The sequence below is a fragment of the Thalassophryne amazonica genome, unplaced genomic scaffold, assembly GCF_902500255.1.
Source record: "Thalassophryne amazonica unplaced genomic scaffold, fThaAma1.1, whole genome shotgun sequence".
Classification (NCBI taxonomy): Eukaryota; Metazoa; Chordata; class Actinopteri; order Batrachoidiformes; family Batrachoididae; genus Thalassophryne; species Thalassophryne amazonica.
The window spans coordinates 60,765-76,264 of record NW_022986353.1 but is presented as its reverse complement, the minus strand read 5'-3'; the positions used below and the strand labels follow the sequence as shown (position 1 = coordinate 76,264).

Sequence of the window (15,500 nt, the reverse complement as noted above, 5' to 3'; positions counted from 1 at the left end):
ACCCTAATTTTGATTTTAACCACAATTTGTTTGTGAAAACACATTGTTGAAGTTATGGAGGGCAGGCATTGAAACTTGGGTTAAATAGATTAATAAGTAGAGGGTTATTCCTTTTGGATGTTGGTTATTTACACTAGCATGACAAAGCAATTCTCTAATGTGTTGGTGATAATACAATTATACCTTCATCCTATCCTAACCCTGACCTTAACCACATTTGCTTATATGTACACGCACAGTTTATGGAGGGCAGGAGTGACCCCAATCTTAACCGCAGTGAGGGCAAGTGAGACCCCAATTTTAACCAAAATATGTGCAGTGAGAATTAAGTGAAAAAAAAGTTGAGCAATGGAAGGTCAAGGGAGGATAAAACAAGTATTGCTTTATTATGTTTTGTGTGGGTGCGGCATCCAGTTTTTGGTTTTAAATGTATTATTGTTATGCCCCACTTCAACCTAAATTGAATTTCCTTTCTTTTTTCTTTTTTTTCTTTTTTTTCTTTTTTTTCTCTTCTCTCTTTTTTCTTTCTCCTCTTTTTTTTTATCTTTTTTCTTTTTTCTTTTCTTTTTTTCTTTTTTAAAAATAAGTCAATGCAAGTTTTGCTGTTTCATGCAGGGGCGGAGTCTTACCCCTATAAAAGGAGCCTCTGTCTTTTGCTTCTCATTTCCACACCGAGTTGAGGCATGTTCAGACCTGTCCAGGCAATGACTGCAATTTGCAACCCTTGGACAAGGACAATTTTTCTACAGTTTTCATACCTCTCAGTACATGCTCTTACGCCTGAGGAAGATCAATACGGATCGAAACGTCGCGACAGAGCATGTTATTTCATTTTTTGGCCAAACAAATTTTTGTTACAACAAGAAGAAGTTACTTATTTAGGCTTCTAATATATCCTAATTTTTGGAGGGTCTTTTGGTCGAGGGAGTGCCCGTGCACCTCCGTCCCTGTTTCGGGGACGGAATCCTGATTTTGATCCTGGCTAGCCAGCGCCGCCTCGATTCAGAGGTGCCCATCTGTGGGCCACAATTTTAGCACGCTTGTTGTTGCCTTAATTTTGTAAGTACATGTCTGAATCCTAACCCTAACCCTAACCTTAACCTTAACCCTAATTTTGATTTTAACCACAATTTGTTTGTGAAAACACATTGTTGAAGTTATGGAGGGCAGGCATTGAAACTTGGGTTAAATAGATTAATAAGTAGAGGGTTATTCCTTTTGGATGTTGGTTATTTACACTAGCATGACAAAGCAATTCTCTAATGTGTTGGTGATAATACAATTATACCTTCATCCTATCCTAACCCTGACCTTAACCACATTTGCTTATATGTACACGCACAGTTTATGGAGGGCAGGAGTGACCCCAATCTTAACCGCAGTGAGGGCAAGTGAGACCCCAATTTTAACCAAAATATGTGCAGTGAGAATTAAGTGAAAAAAAAGTTGAGCAATGGAAGGTCAAGGGAGGATAAAACAAGTATTGCTTTATTATGTTTTGTGTGGGTGCGGCATCCAGTTTTTGGTTTTAAATGTATTATTGTTATGCCCCACTTCAACCTAAATTGAATTTCCTTTCTTTTTTCTTTTTTTTCTTTTTTTTCTTTTTTTTCTCTTCTCTCTTTTTTCTTTCTCCTCTTTTTTTTTTTTTTTTTATCTTTTTTCTTTTTTCTTTTCTTTTTTTCTTTTTTAAAAATAAGTCAATGCAAGTTTTGCTGTTTCATGCAGGGGCGGAGTCTTACCCCTATAAAAGGAGCCTCTGTCTTTTGCTTCTCATTTCCACACCGAGTTGAGGCATGTTCAGACCTGTCCAGGCAATGACTGCAATTTGCAACCCTTGGACAAGGACAATTTTTCTACAGTTTTCATACCTCTCAGTACATGCTCTTACGCCTGAGGAAGATCAATACGGATCGAAACGTCGCGACAGAGCATGTTATTTCATTTTTTGGCCAAACAAATTTTTGTTACAACAAGAAGAAGTTACTTATTTAGGCTTCTAATATATCCTAATTTTTGGAGGGTCTTTTGGTCGAGGGAGTGCCCGTGCACCTCCGTCCCTGTTTCGGGGACGGAATCCTGATTTTGATCCTAACCCTAACCCTAACCCTAACCCTAACCCTAACCCTAACCCTAACCCTAACCCTAACCCTAACCCTAACCCTAACCCTAACCCTAACCCTAACCCTAACCCTAACCCTAACCCTAACCACCTCTAACCCTAACCTTAATCCCCCCTCCCCTGACCCTAACCCTAACCTCTGCCCCTAACCTTAACCCCTAACCCTAACCTTAATCCCCCCTCCCCTGACCTTAACCTTAACCCCCAACCCTTCCCATCCCCTTTCTGACCTGCCCCCCCCCCCTTTACACTGATCACAAGCCTGACCCCCTGTCCTAACCCCAACCTTGACCCCTAAAGGAGTCCCTCTAACTAGGTTGCAGGTTCCCCCCACACACCAAATTACATATACACAATATATGTACACAATATTTTTGTTTGTGCAATTTTTATTCACATTTTGCACATTTTTTCTAATAAAAACCCTTTAAAATACTTACCTTTTCTCTTCAATTTTTTCCCCCACTTCCCCCCCCCCGCCCCTTTTCTTAATGTTTTTCTTTTTTTTCTCTGTAAACTTTCTCACACAAGCCCAGAGTGCTGACTCCACCCACCCACAATAAGAGCCACTCACAGCCCAAGGCTGTCATTTTCAAATCCAAACTGGAGGAGAAAGGACTGCAAACTCAGCTGCTCTCCATACAACCACAAAAAAGTCTTTTTTAAGACTAAAAATCACGTGCTTCTCGCCTGAAGAAGATCTTATTAGATCGAAACGTCGCGACAGAAGCACGCTTGCATCATTTTTTCTATTTTTTGCTGAAAACTCCTTGCATTTTTTTCATCTTTTTTCTTTTTCTTTTTCCTTTTCATTGCACGTCTCCCCCCTCTCTTTATTTTTCAATTCATATTTCTTGTATTTTTTTTCATATTGTACTCAATTTTTTGTGTGATTCACATTATGTCTGACTGGATTCAGGTGCGTTATAAACGCCGTTTCAAACCCCAGCCCCGACCCGACGGGGAGTTTTCTGATCGTGGCAGAGCCCGTGCACCTTTGACCCCGTGGAGGGGTCAAAACCCTAACTTTAATCCTAACCCCTAACCCTAACCCTAACCCTAACCCTAAGCCCCAAAAAACCCTTACATTATTTACGGTATTTGGATGATATATTTGGCATATGGGTGGATTCTGAATCAGAATTTAAAGATTTTTTAAACACCTTGAATACGTTTGACCCATCAATCAAAATTAAACACACCCAAAGTTATCAGTCGGTAGATTTCCTAGACACTACAGTCTTTAAAGGCCCATCTTTTGTACAGTCCCAGAAGGTAGATGTAAAAGTTTTTTTCAAACCTACAGACACCCATGCACTTTTGCACAGGAGTAGTTTTCATCCCCATTTTACATTTGCAGGCATTGTCAAGTCCCAGCTGCTTAGATTTCACAGGATCTGTACTAGGCCCTGTGACTTCTATGAAGCTACTAGAGTGTTGTTTAGGACCTTGAGGCAAAGGGGATACTCGCGTACCATGCTGAGAGCCTGTCTCCGCTCTTTTCAACAACCAGGAGCAGAGCGAAAGGATCAACTCATCCCTCTCATCACTAAGTTCTCCTCCTCCACACTCAGATTTAACCGCCTCCTGAAACAAAATTTTACACATTACATCACTGAAAGTGGACTAATTCCAACACACTCTGTTATTTCGGCCTATAGAAAACACAAAAATTTGAAGGACATTTTAGTTAGAGCCTGTGTGCCATCTCCTACTCCTGTTCTTAAAAAACCTACTGCATTAGATGATTTTTTCCTGCCCTTAAAATTGGTTAAAAGTAACCATACTGGTACTATTTTTCCTATTTTTCAGTCCTTTTCTCCGGCTTCCTTTAATTTGGTTTATATAATTTTTTGTGCAGTCTGTGGGAAACAATATATTGGACAAACACAAAACACACTTTTAATCAGATTCACACAACACAGATACAATTTAAAACATAAAAAAGAGATACATACCCCAGTTGTCCGTCACTTTCTGACCCATGGCATTGATTCCATCCGCCTGTCTGGCCTGGAGTCAGTTTCCACCTGGAGCAAAAGTGAAAGAATTAGAGCAGAAAACAAATGGATTAGACAGCTTTCAACAAAATTTCCACATGGACTGAATGGGAACATAGGGGTCACTGTGGGTTACCCGAATTGACCCGAACCTGCCCACTAACCTTATTCATACACCCTAACTTAACCTACCCTAACCTCAACCCTTGCCCATAGCACTAATCCTAACCTTGACTTAACCTAATTCAACCTAATCCTAGCTCCTGGTCCTAACCCTAACCTTAACCCAACCTGACTTAACCTAATCGTAACCCCTAAACTTAACCCTAAGCTCTGGCCTTAACCCTAACCTCACTCCTAACCTTAACCCTACTCCTAAGCCCTGGCCCTAACCCTAACCTCACTCCTAACCTTAACCCTACTCCTAAGCCCTGGCCCTAACCATAACCTCACTCCCAACCCTAACCTTAACCTCACTCCTAACCCTAAGCTCTCCCTGGCCCTAACCCCAACCTCACTCCTAACCTTCACCCTATTCCTAAACCCTGGCCCTAACCCTAACCTCATTCCAAACCCTAACCCCATTTAAACCCAATTGTAAGCTAAATTATATGTCTAAATATGACCTAACCTTAAGCACAGTCATACTGGGACTTACATATGTGTGTATGTGTGTAGGTATAAAATATACACACATACACACAATACTTAATACTTAACCTGATTTTGTTAATAGTTCAAGACTGTTCTGATCAAATATACAGTTAACATTTAATTGTAAATATGTACATAAATGATAGTTCTTAAAATTCATGTTCAATATATGAACAAACAAACAATACAAATAAAGATAAAAATAAAAAATAAAAAATAAAAATAATACTTACCTTTTTCTTATACATACTTACCTTTTATTTTGACAGACGGGGCATCCTTCTGTTCCTATTGACCTTTTTGACCCCGCTTCATTCTAAGTTAAATTCTTTTCTTTTCTCACCTGAAGTTCGTTTTGTAAAAACTTTCTTTTTCTTTTCCAAAGCAGAGGCTGAGCCTTCGTCACGCCCCCTATAAGAGGACCCTCAGCCCTCCTCTGCTCATTTCCACACCGAACGTCGAATTGTTTACACAGAGAACGCTACCTGCTACTTTGGACACTGAACTAACAGTCTTTTTCAAGACTTTTTCACCGTGCTCCTACGCCTGAAGAAGACCTCTAATGGTCGAAACGTCGCGACGGAGCACATTGTTTCAATTTTTTGGCTTTATTAATTTTTTTAGCACGCTAACTAGCTTGCTAACGCTTCCGACACGGCACTACACGCCGACACCGAAATGTCCGGCTGGACATTAGTTAGGAACAGACGCCGACCCAGGCTGCAAACGGACTACGACGATGGGGGGTTTTTTGAGCGAGGGAGTGCCCGTGCACCTCCGTTTCCACGTCGGGGACGGAGCGCTAACTTTTATTTTATCCTAACCCTAACCCTAACCCTAACCTTAAAACCTAACCCTAACCCTAACCATAACCCTAAACCCTAAACCCTAAACCCTAACCCTAAACCCTAAACCCTAATCCTAGCCTTAAAACCTAACCCTAACCCAAACCCTAACCCTAACCCTAATCCCTGTGTGGGTGTATTTGGATGTAAGGGTGATTGGAGACTTTAAAAAAATCAGACACTGGTACAGAGGGGATCAAATTGCCATTTATTTAGAAGCCAAACGAGGAAATAAACAAGTAAATAAAAAAAATATTACAAATTATAAATTGGGGATCCTGAACAATTACAGATAAAATAATGATGGGCATACATGGGGTTAAATCTGAATAAAAATTCATCATTTATTTTAACAGAACATTTTTACAGTGTACAAATATAAATTGGGAAATTGCATAGAGTTTAAATAAGGAAAATAGTATCAAAATGTATATATAAATTAATTGGAAAATACTTACCTTAAAATGTTGCAAAACCTGAAAAAGAAGATTAACATTTATTTTATAACATTACCTTTAAAAATACTTACCTAAATGTGGAAAACCTGAAAAAGAAGAACATTAAACTTTACATTACAACATTAACTTTAAAATACTTACCTCAAATGTTGCAAAACATGAAAAAGAAGGATACAAATTAAAAAGAAAAAATTTAAACTAAAAAAAGATAAAAAGTATTCTGGAGAGTTTATAAAAAGGCAAACAGACCAGGGAGCTCATTTTGCTTCAGACTCTCGACCAGAGCAGTTGTTTACTCTTAATTAGAGCAGTTGCACAGCTTGGGATAGCCAGTTTTAGCCAGCCAGCTTGCAGTTTTTTGGTGTGCTAGCCTGAAGAAGAGCCATACAGGCTCGAAACGTAGCTTTTTTTCTCTTTTTCTTTTTTTCTTTTGCACACCCTTCCTTAGTTGTTTAACATTTTCTTCCTTTTTTAAAAAAAAGTACTTTTAAAAAAAGCACTTAAAAAAGTTGTTTTTAAAAAAAACAAAACATGGAGGATGGGTGGCACGTGATGCGTTATGGCAGGAGACGCCAGCGCACACATGCTCCTCCAACAGATTGGGATTACGGGCGGGCAGGGGGGATGGCCCGTGCTTCTCCCTTCTCTCGTTGGAGAAGGGATCAGTTCCCCTACCTTAACCCCTAACCCTAACCTTAATCCCCCCTCCCCTGACCTTAACCCTAACCTCCACCCCTAACCCTAACCTTAACCCCTAACCCTAACCTTAATCCCCCTCCCCTGACCTTAACCTTAACCCCCAACCCTTCCCACCCCCTTCTCACCTGAGCCCCCCCTTTACACTGATCACAAGCCTGACCCCCTGTCATAACCCTAAGCTTGACCCCTAAAGGAGTCCCTCTAACTAGGTTGCAGGTTCCCCCCACACACCTAATTACATATACATTATATATGTACATAATATTTTTGTTTGTGCAATTTTTATTCACATTTTACACATTTTTTCTAATAAAAACCCTTTAAAATACTTACCTTTTCTCTTCAATTTTTTTTCCCCCACTTCCCCCCCCCCCGCCCCTTTTCTTAATGTTTTCCTTTTTTTCTTTAAACTTTCTCACACAAGCCCAGAGTGCTGACTCCACCCACCCACAATAAGAGCCACTCACAGCCCAAGGCTGTCATTTTCAAATCCAAACTGGAGGAGAAAGGACTGCAAACTCAGCTGCTCTCCATACAACCACAAAAAAGTCTTTTTTAAGACTAAAAATCACGTGCTTCTCGCCTGAAGAAGATCTTATTAGATCGAAACGTCGCGACAGAAGCACGCTTGCATCATTTTTTCTATTTTTTGCTGAAAACTCCTTGCATTTTTTTCATCTTTTTTCTTTTCCCTCTTCATTGCACGTCTCCCCCCTCTCTTGATTTTTCAATTCATATTTCTTGTGTATGTTTTTATTGTACTCAATTTTTTTGTCTGATTTACATGATGACTGACTGGATTCAGGTGCGTTATAAATGCCGTTTCAAACCCCAGCCCCGACCCGACGGGGAGTTTTCTGATCGTGGCAGAGCCCGTGCACCTTTGACCCCCTGGAGGGGTCAAAACCCTAACCCTAACCCTAACCCTAACCCTAACCCTAACCCTAACCCTCACTCCTAACCCTAAGCTCTCCCTGGCCCTAACCCCAACCTCACTCCTAACCTTCACCCTATTCCTAAACCCTGGCCCTAACCCTAACCTCACTCCTTACCTTAACCCTACTCCTAAGCCCTGGCCCTAACCCTAACCTCATTCCCAACCCTAAACCCAATTGTAAGCTAAATTATATGTCTAAATATGACGTAACCTTAAGCACAGTCATACTGGGACTTACATATGTGTGTATGTGTGTAGGTATAAAATATACACACATACACACAATACTTAATACTTACCTGATTTTGTTAATAGTTCAAGACTGTTCTGATCAAATATACAGTTAACATTTAATTGTAAATATGTACATAAATGATAGTTCTTAAAATTCATGTTCAATATATGAACAAACAAACAATACAAATAAAGATAAAAATAAAAAAATAAAAAATAAAAATAATACTTACCTTTTTCTTATACATACTTACCTTTTATTTTGACAGACGGGGCATCCTTCTGTTCCTATTGACCTTTTTGACCCTGCTTCATTCTAAGTTAAATTATTTTCTTTTCTCACCTGAAGTTCGTTTTTACAAAACGTTCTTTTTCTTTTCCAAAGCAGAGGCTGAGCCTTCGTCACGCCCCCTATAAGAGGACCCTCAGCCCTCCTCTGCTCATTTCCACACCGAACGTCGAATTGTTTACACAGAGAACGCTACCTGCTACTTTGGACACTGAACTAACAGTCTTTTTCAAGACTTTTTCACCGTGCTCCTACGCCTGAAGAAGACCTCTAATGGTCGAAACGTCGCGACGGAGCACATTGTTTCAATTTTTTGGCTTTATTAATTTTTTTAGCACGCTAACTAGCTTGCTAACGCTTCCGACACGGCACTACACGCCGACACCAAAATGTCCGGCTGGACATTAGTTAGGAACAGACGCCGACCCAGGCTGCAAACGGACTACGACGATGGGGGGTTTTTTGAGCGAGGGAGTGCCCGTGCACCTCCGTTTCCACGTCGGGGACGGAGCGCTAACTTTTATCCTAACCCTAACCCTGACCTTAACCACATTTGCTTATATGTACACGCACAGTTTATGGAGGGCAGGAGTGACCCCAATCTTAACCGCAGTGAGGGCAAGTGAGACCCCAATTTTAACCAAAATATGTGCAGTGAGAATTAAGTGAAAAAAAGTTGAGCAATGGAAGGTCAAGGGAGGATAAAACAAGTATTGCTTTATTATGTTTTGTGTGGGTGCGGCATCCAGTTTTTGGTTTTAAATGTATTATTGTTATGCCCCACTTCAACCTAAATTGAATTTCCTTTTTTTTCTTTTTTTCTTTTTTCTCTTCTCTCTTTTTTCTTTCTCCTCTTTTTTTTCTTTCTCCTCTTTTTTTTTTATCTTTTTTCTTTTTTCTTTTCTTTTTTTCTTTTTTAAAAATAAATCAATGCAAGTTTTGCTGTTTCATGCAGGGGCGGAGTCTTACCCCTATAAAAGGAGCCTCTGTCTTTTGCTTCTCATTTCCACACCGAGTTGAGGCATGTTCAGACCTGTCCAGGCAATGACTGCAATTTGCAACCCTTGGACAAGGACAATTTTTCTACAGTTTTCATACCTCTCAGTACATGCTCTTACGCCTGAGGAAGATCAATACAGATCGAAACGTCGCGACAGAGCATGTTATTTAATTTTTTGGCCAAACAAATTTTTGTTACAACAAGAAGAAGTTACTTATTTAGGCTTCTAATATATCCTAATTTTTGGAGGGTCTTTTGGTCGAGGGAGTGCCCGTGCACCTCCGTCCCTGTTTCGGGGACGGAATCCTAATTTTAATCCTAACCCTAACCCTAAACCCTAACCCTAATCCTAACCCTAACCCTAACCCTAACACCATTCTGGGTAAATATACAGATAATGTTCAGTTAGAAATATGTACATACATGACAGTTCATCACATTATGTTCAATATATGAACAAGCAAAAATACAATAAAAATATAAAATTATAAAAATAACTAATAATAAATAATAAAATAATAATAAAAAAAAAAAATTATACTTACCTTTGTTTACATACTTACCTTTATTTTGACAAGTCGGGGCATCCTTTTGTTGTTATTGACCTTTTTGACCCCGTATTATTCTAAGTTAAATTCTTTCCTTTTTTTTCTCACCCGAAGTTCTTATGGGAAGAGTTTCTTTTTCCAAAGCAGAGGCTGAGCCTTCGTCACGCCCCCTATAAGAGGACCCTCAGCCCTCCGCAGCTCACTTCCACACCGAACGTCGACTTGTTTAGACAGAGACTGCTACCTGCTGCCTTTGACACTGACCCAACAGTCTTTTTTAAGACTTTCTCAACGTGCTCCAACGCCTGAGGAAGACCTTTAACGGTCGAAACGTCGCGACGGAGCACTGTTTTCAATTTTTTGGCCATAATAATTTTTTCTGCAAGCTAACTAGCTTGTTAGCGCTTTCGACACGGCACTATCAATCAATCAATCAACTTTTTTTTATATAGCGCCAAATCACAACAAACAGTTGCCCCAAGGCGCTTTACACTGTAAGGCAAGGCCATACAGTAATTATGAAAAACCCCAACGGTCAAAACGACCCCCTGTGAGCAAGCACTTGGCTACAGTGGGAAGGAAAAACTCCCTTTTAACAGGAAGAAACCTCCAGCAGAACCAGGCTCAGGGAGGGGCAGTCTTCTGCTGAGACTGGTTGGGGCTGAGGGAAAGAACCAGGAAAAAGACATGCTGTGGAAGGGGGCAGAGATCGATCACTAATGATTAAATGCGGAGTGATGCATACAGAGCAAAAAGAGAAAGAAACAGTGCATCATGGGAACCCCCCCACAGTCTACGTCTAAAGCAGCATAACCAAGGGATAGTCCAGGGTCACCTGATCCAGCCCTAACTATAAGCCTTAGCGAAAAGGAATGTTTTAAGCCTAATCTTAAAAGTAGAGAGGGTGTCTGTCTCCCTGATCTGAATTGGGAGCTGGTTCCACATGAGAGGAGCCTGAAAGCTGAAGGCTCTGCCTCCCATTCTACTCTTACAAACCCTAGGAACTACAAGTAAGCCTGCAGTCTGAGAGCGAAGCGCTCTAATGGGGTAATATGGTACTACGAGGTCCCTAAGATAAGATGGGACCTGATTATTCAAAACCTTATAAGTAAGAAGAAGAATTTTAAATTCTATTCTAGAATTAACAGGAAGCCAATGAAGAGAGGCCAACACGGGTGAGATATGCTCTCTCTTGCCAGTCCCCGTCAGTACTCTAGCTGCAGCATTTTGAACTAACTGAAGGCTTTTTAGGGAACTTTTAGGACAACCTGATAATAATGAATTACAATAGTCCAGCCTAGAGGAAATAAATGCATGAATTAGTTTTTCAGCATCACTCTGAGACAAGACCTTTCTGATTTTAGAGATATTGCGTAAATGCAAAAAGGCAGTCCTACATATTTGTTTAATATGCGCTTTGAATGACATATCCTGATCAAAAATGACTCCAAGATTTCTCACAGTATTACTAGAGGTCAGGGAAATGCCATCCAGAGTAAAGATCTGGTTAGAGACCATGCTTCTAAGATTTGTGGGGCCAAGTACAATAACTTCAGTTTTATCTGAGTTTAAAAGCAGGAAATTAGAGGTCATCCATGTCTTTATGTCTGTAAGACAATCCTGCAGTTTAGCTAATTGGTGTGTGTCCTCTGGTTTCATGGATAGATAAAGCTGGGTATCATCTGCGTAACAATGAAAATTTAAGCAATACCGTCTAATAATACTGCCTAAGGGAAGCATGTATAAAGTGAATAAAATTGGTCCTAGCACAGAACCTTGTGGAACTCCATAATTAACTTTAGTCCGTGAAGAAGATTCCCCATTTACATGAACAAACTGTAATCTATTAGACAAATATGATTCAAACCACCGCAGCGCAGTGCCCTTAATACCTATGACTTGCTCTAATCTCTGTAATAGAATTTTATGGTCAACAGTATCAAAAGCAGCACTGAGGTCCAACAGAACAAGCACAGAGATAAGTCCACTGTCCGAAGCCATAAGAAGATCATTTGTAACCTTCACTAATGCTGTTTCTGTACTATGATGAATTCTAAAACCTGACTGAACCTCTTCAAATAGACCATTCCTCTGCAGGTGATCAGTTAGCTGCTTTACAACTACCCTCTCAAGAATCTTTGAGAGAAAAGGAAGGTTGGAGATTGGCCTATAATTAGCTAAGATAGCTGGGTCAAGTGATGGCTTTTTAAGTAATGGTTTAATTACTGCCACCTTAAAAGCCTGTGGTACATAGCCAACTAACAAAGATAAGTTGATCATATTTAAGATTGAAGCATTAAATAATGGTAGAACTTCCTTGAGCAGCCTGGCAGGAATGGGGTCTAATAAACATGTTGATGGTTTGGATGAAGTAACTAATGAAAATAACTCAGACAGAACAATTGGAGAGAAAGAGTCTAACCAAATACCGGCATCACTGAAAGCAGCCAAAGATAACGATACATCTTTGGGATGATTATGAGTAATTTTTTCTCTAATAGTCAAAATTTTGTTAGCAAAGAAAGTCATGAAGTCATTACTAGTTAAAGTTAATGGAATACTCAGCTCAATAGAGCTCTGACTCTTTGTCAGCCTGGCTACAGTGCTGAAAAGAAACCTGGGGTTGTTCTTATTTTCTTCAATTAGTGATGAGTAGAAAGATGTCCTAGCTTTACGGAGGGCTTTTTTATAGAGCAACAAACTCTTTTTCCAGGCTAAGTGAAGATCTTCTAAATTAGTGAGACGCCATTTCCTCTCCAACTTACGGGTTATCTGCTTTAAGCTACGAGTTTGTGAGTTATACCACGGAGTCAGACACTTCTGACTTAAAGCTCTCTTTTTCAGAGGAGCTACAGCATCCAAAGTTGTCTTCAATGAGGATGTAAAACTATTGACGAGATACTCTAACTCCCTTACAGAGTTTAGGTAGCTACTCTGCTCTGTGTTGGTATATGACATTAGAGAACACAAAGAAGGAATCATATCCTTAAACCTAGTTACAGCGCTTTCTGAAAGACCTCTAGTGTAATGAAACTTATTCCCCACTGCAGGGTAGTCCATCAGGGTAAATGTAAATGTTATTAAAAAATGATCAGACAGAAGGGAGTTTTCAGGGAATACTGTTAAGTCTTCTATTTCCATACCATAAGTCAAAACAAGATCTAAGATATGATTAAAATGGTGGGTGGACTCATTTACTTTTTGAGCAAAGCCAATAGAGTCTAATAATAGATTAAATGCAGTGTTGAGGCTGTCATTCTCAGCATCTGTGTGGATGTTAAAATCGCCCACTATAAGTATCTTATCTGAGCTAAGCACTAAGTCAGACAGAAGGTCTGAAAATTCACAGAGAAACTCTCAGTAACGACCAGGTGGACGATAGATAATAACAAATAAAACTGGTTTTTGGGACTTCCAATTTGGATGGAAAAGACTAAGAGACAAGCTTTCAAATGAATTAAAGCTCTGTCTAGGTTTTTGATTAATTAATAAGCTGGAATGGAAGATTGCTGCTAATCCTCCGCCCCGGCCCGTACTACGAGCATTCTGGCAGTTAGTGTGACTCGGGGGTGTTGACTCATTTAAACTAACATATTCATCCTGCTGTAACCAGGTTTCTGTTAGGCAGAATAAATCTATACGTTGATCAATTATTATATCATTTACCAACAGGGACTTAGAAGAGAGAGACCTAATGTTTAATAGACCACATTTAACTGTTTTAGTCTGTGGTGCAGTTGAAGGTGCTATATTATTTTTTCTTTTTGAATTTTTTTGCTTAAATAGATTTTTGCTGGTTATTGGTAGTCTGGGAGCAGGCACCGTCTCTACGGGGATGGGGTAATGAGGGGATGGCAGGGGGAGAGAAGCTGCAGAGAGGTGTATAAGACCACAGCTCTGCCTCCTGGTCCCAATGCTGGACAGTCACAGTTTAGAGGATCCAAGAAAATTGGCCAGATTTCTAGAAATGAGAGCTGCTCCATCTAAAGTGGGATGGATGCCGTCTCTCCTAACAAGACCAGGTTTTCCCCAGAAGCTTTGCCAATTATCTATGAAGCCCACCTCATTTTTTGGACACCACTCAGACAGCCAGCAATTCAAGGAGAACATGCGGCTAAACATGTCACTCCCGGTCTGATTGGGGAGGGGCCCAGAGAAGACAACAGAGTCCGACATTGTTTTTGCAAAGTTACACACCGATTTAATGTTAATTTTAGTGACCTCCGATTGGCGTAACCGAGTGTCATTACTGCCGACGTGAATTACAATCTTACCAAATTTACGCTTAGCCTTAGCCAGCAATTTCAAATTTCCTTCAATGTCGCCTGCTCTGGCCCCCGGAAGACAATTGACAATGGTTGCTGGTGTCGCTAACTTCACATTTCTCAAAACAGAGTCGCCAATAACCAGAGTTTGATCCTCGGCGAGTGTATCGTTGAGTGGGGAAAAACGGTTAGAGATGTGAACGGGTTGACGGTGTACACGGGGCTTCTGTTTAGGGCTACGCTTCCTCCTCACAGTCACCCAGTCAGCCTGCTTTCCCGACTGCCCGGGATCTGTCAGAGGGGAACTAACGGCGGCTAAGCCACCTTGGTCCGCACCAACTACAGGGGCCTGGCTAGCTGTAGAATTTTCCACGGTGCGGAGCCGAGTCTCCAATTCGCCCAGCCTGGCCTCCAAAGCTACGAATAAGCTGCACTTATTACAAGTACCATTACTGCTAAAGGAGGCCAAGGAATAACTAAACATTTCACAACCAGAGCAGAAAAGTGCGGGAGAGACAGGAGAAGCCGCCATGCTAAATCGGCTAAGAGCTAGTAGCTACGCAACCTAGCGGATTCCTAAAAACACGCAAAGTGAATAATGTATAAATAATTTAGAGGTGATTCAGCAGAAGGAGTGCTTTAGTTAAGGCACCAGACAGGCCATGAAGCAGCACAAGTAACGCACGGCAACAGCGAACGCACGACAACGGTGCAAAAATAAAATAAAAATCCACTAGACAGGCTGTGGAGCAGCACAGGTAACGCACGACAACAGTGGTAAAAAATAAAATAAAAATCCACTGGACAGGCTGTGGAGCAGCACAGGTAACGCACGACAACAGTGGTAAAAAATAAAATAAAAATCCACTGGACAGGCTGTGGAGCAGCACAGGTAACGCACGACAACAGTGGTAAAAAATAAAATAAAAATCCACTGGACAGGCTGTGGAGCAGCACAGGTAACGCACGACAACAGTGGTAAAAAATAAAATAAAAATCCACTGGACAGGCTGTGGAGCAGCACAGGTAACACACGACAACAGTGCTAAAAAAATAAATAAATAAATAAAATAAAATAAAAATCCACTGGACAGGCTGTGGAGCAGCACAGGTAACGCACGACAACAGTGGTAAAAAAATAAATAAAATAAAAATCCACTGGACAGGCTGTGGAGCAGCACAGGTAACGCACGACAACAGTGGTAAAAAAATAAATAAAATAAAAATCCACTGGACAGGCTGTGGAGCAGCACAGGTAACGCACGACAACAGTGGTAAAAAAATAAATAAAATAAAAATCCACTGGACAGGCTGTGGAGCAGCACAGGTAACGCACGACAACAGTGATAAAAAAAATAAAATAAAAATCCACTGGACAGGCTGTGGAGCAGCACAGGTAACGCACGACAACAGTGGTAAAGAAATAAAATAAAAATCCACTGGACAGGC

At 40.5% G+C, this 15,500-nt stretch overlaps 1 long non-coding RNA gene across 1 annotated transcript; it reads right to left on the bottom strand.

The window, feature by feature from the left end:
- Nucleotides 1-534: 534 nt before the first annotated feature.
- LOC117506111 lies at nucleotides 535-9,076 on the bottom strand. The gene is made up of 2 exons (XR_004559380.1): nucleotides 8,781-9,076; nucleotides 535-1,311 (listed from the first exon to the last, which is right to left on the bottom strand). It is a non-coding gene; the product is annotated as an uncharacterized LOC117506111 (long non-coding RNA).
- Nucleotides 9,077-15,500: the final 6,424 nt, after the last annotated feature.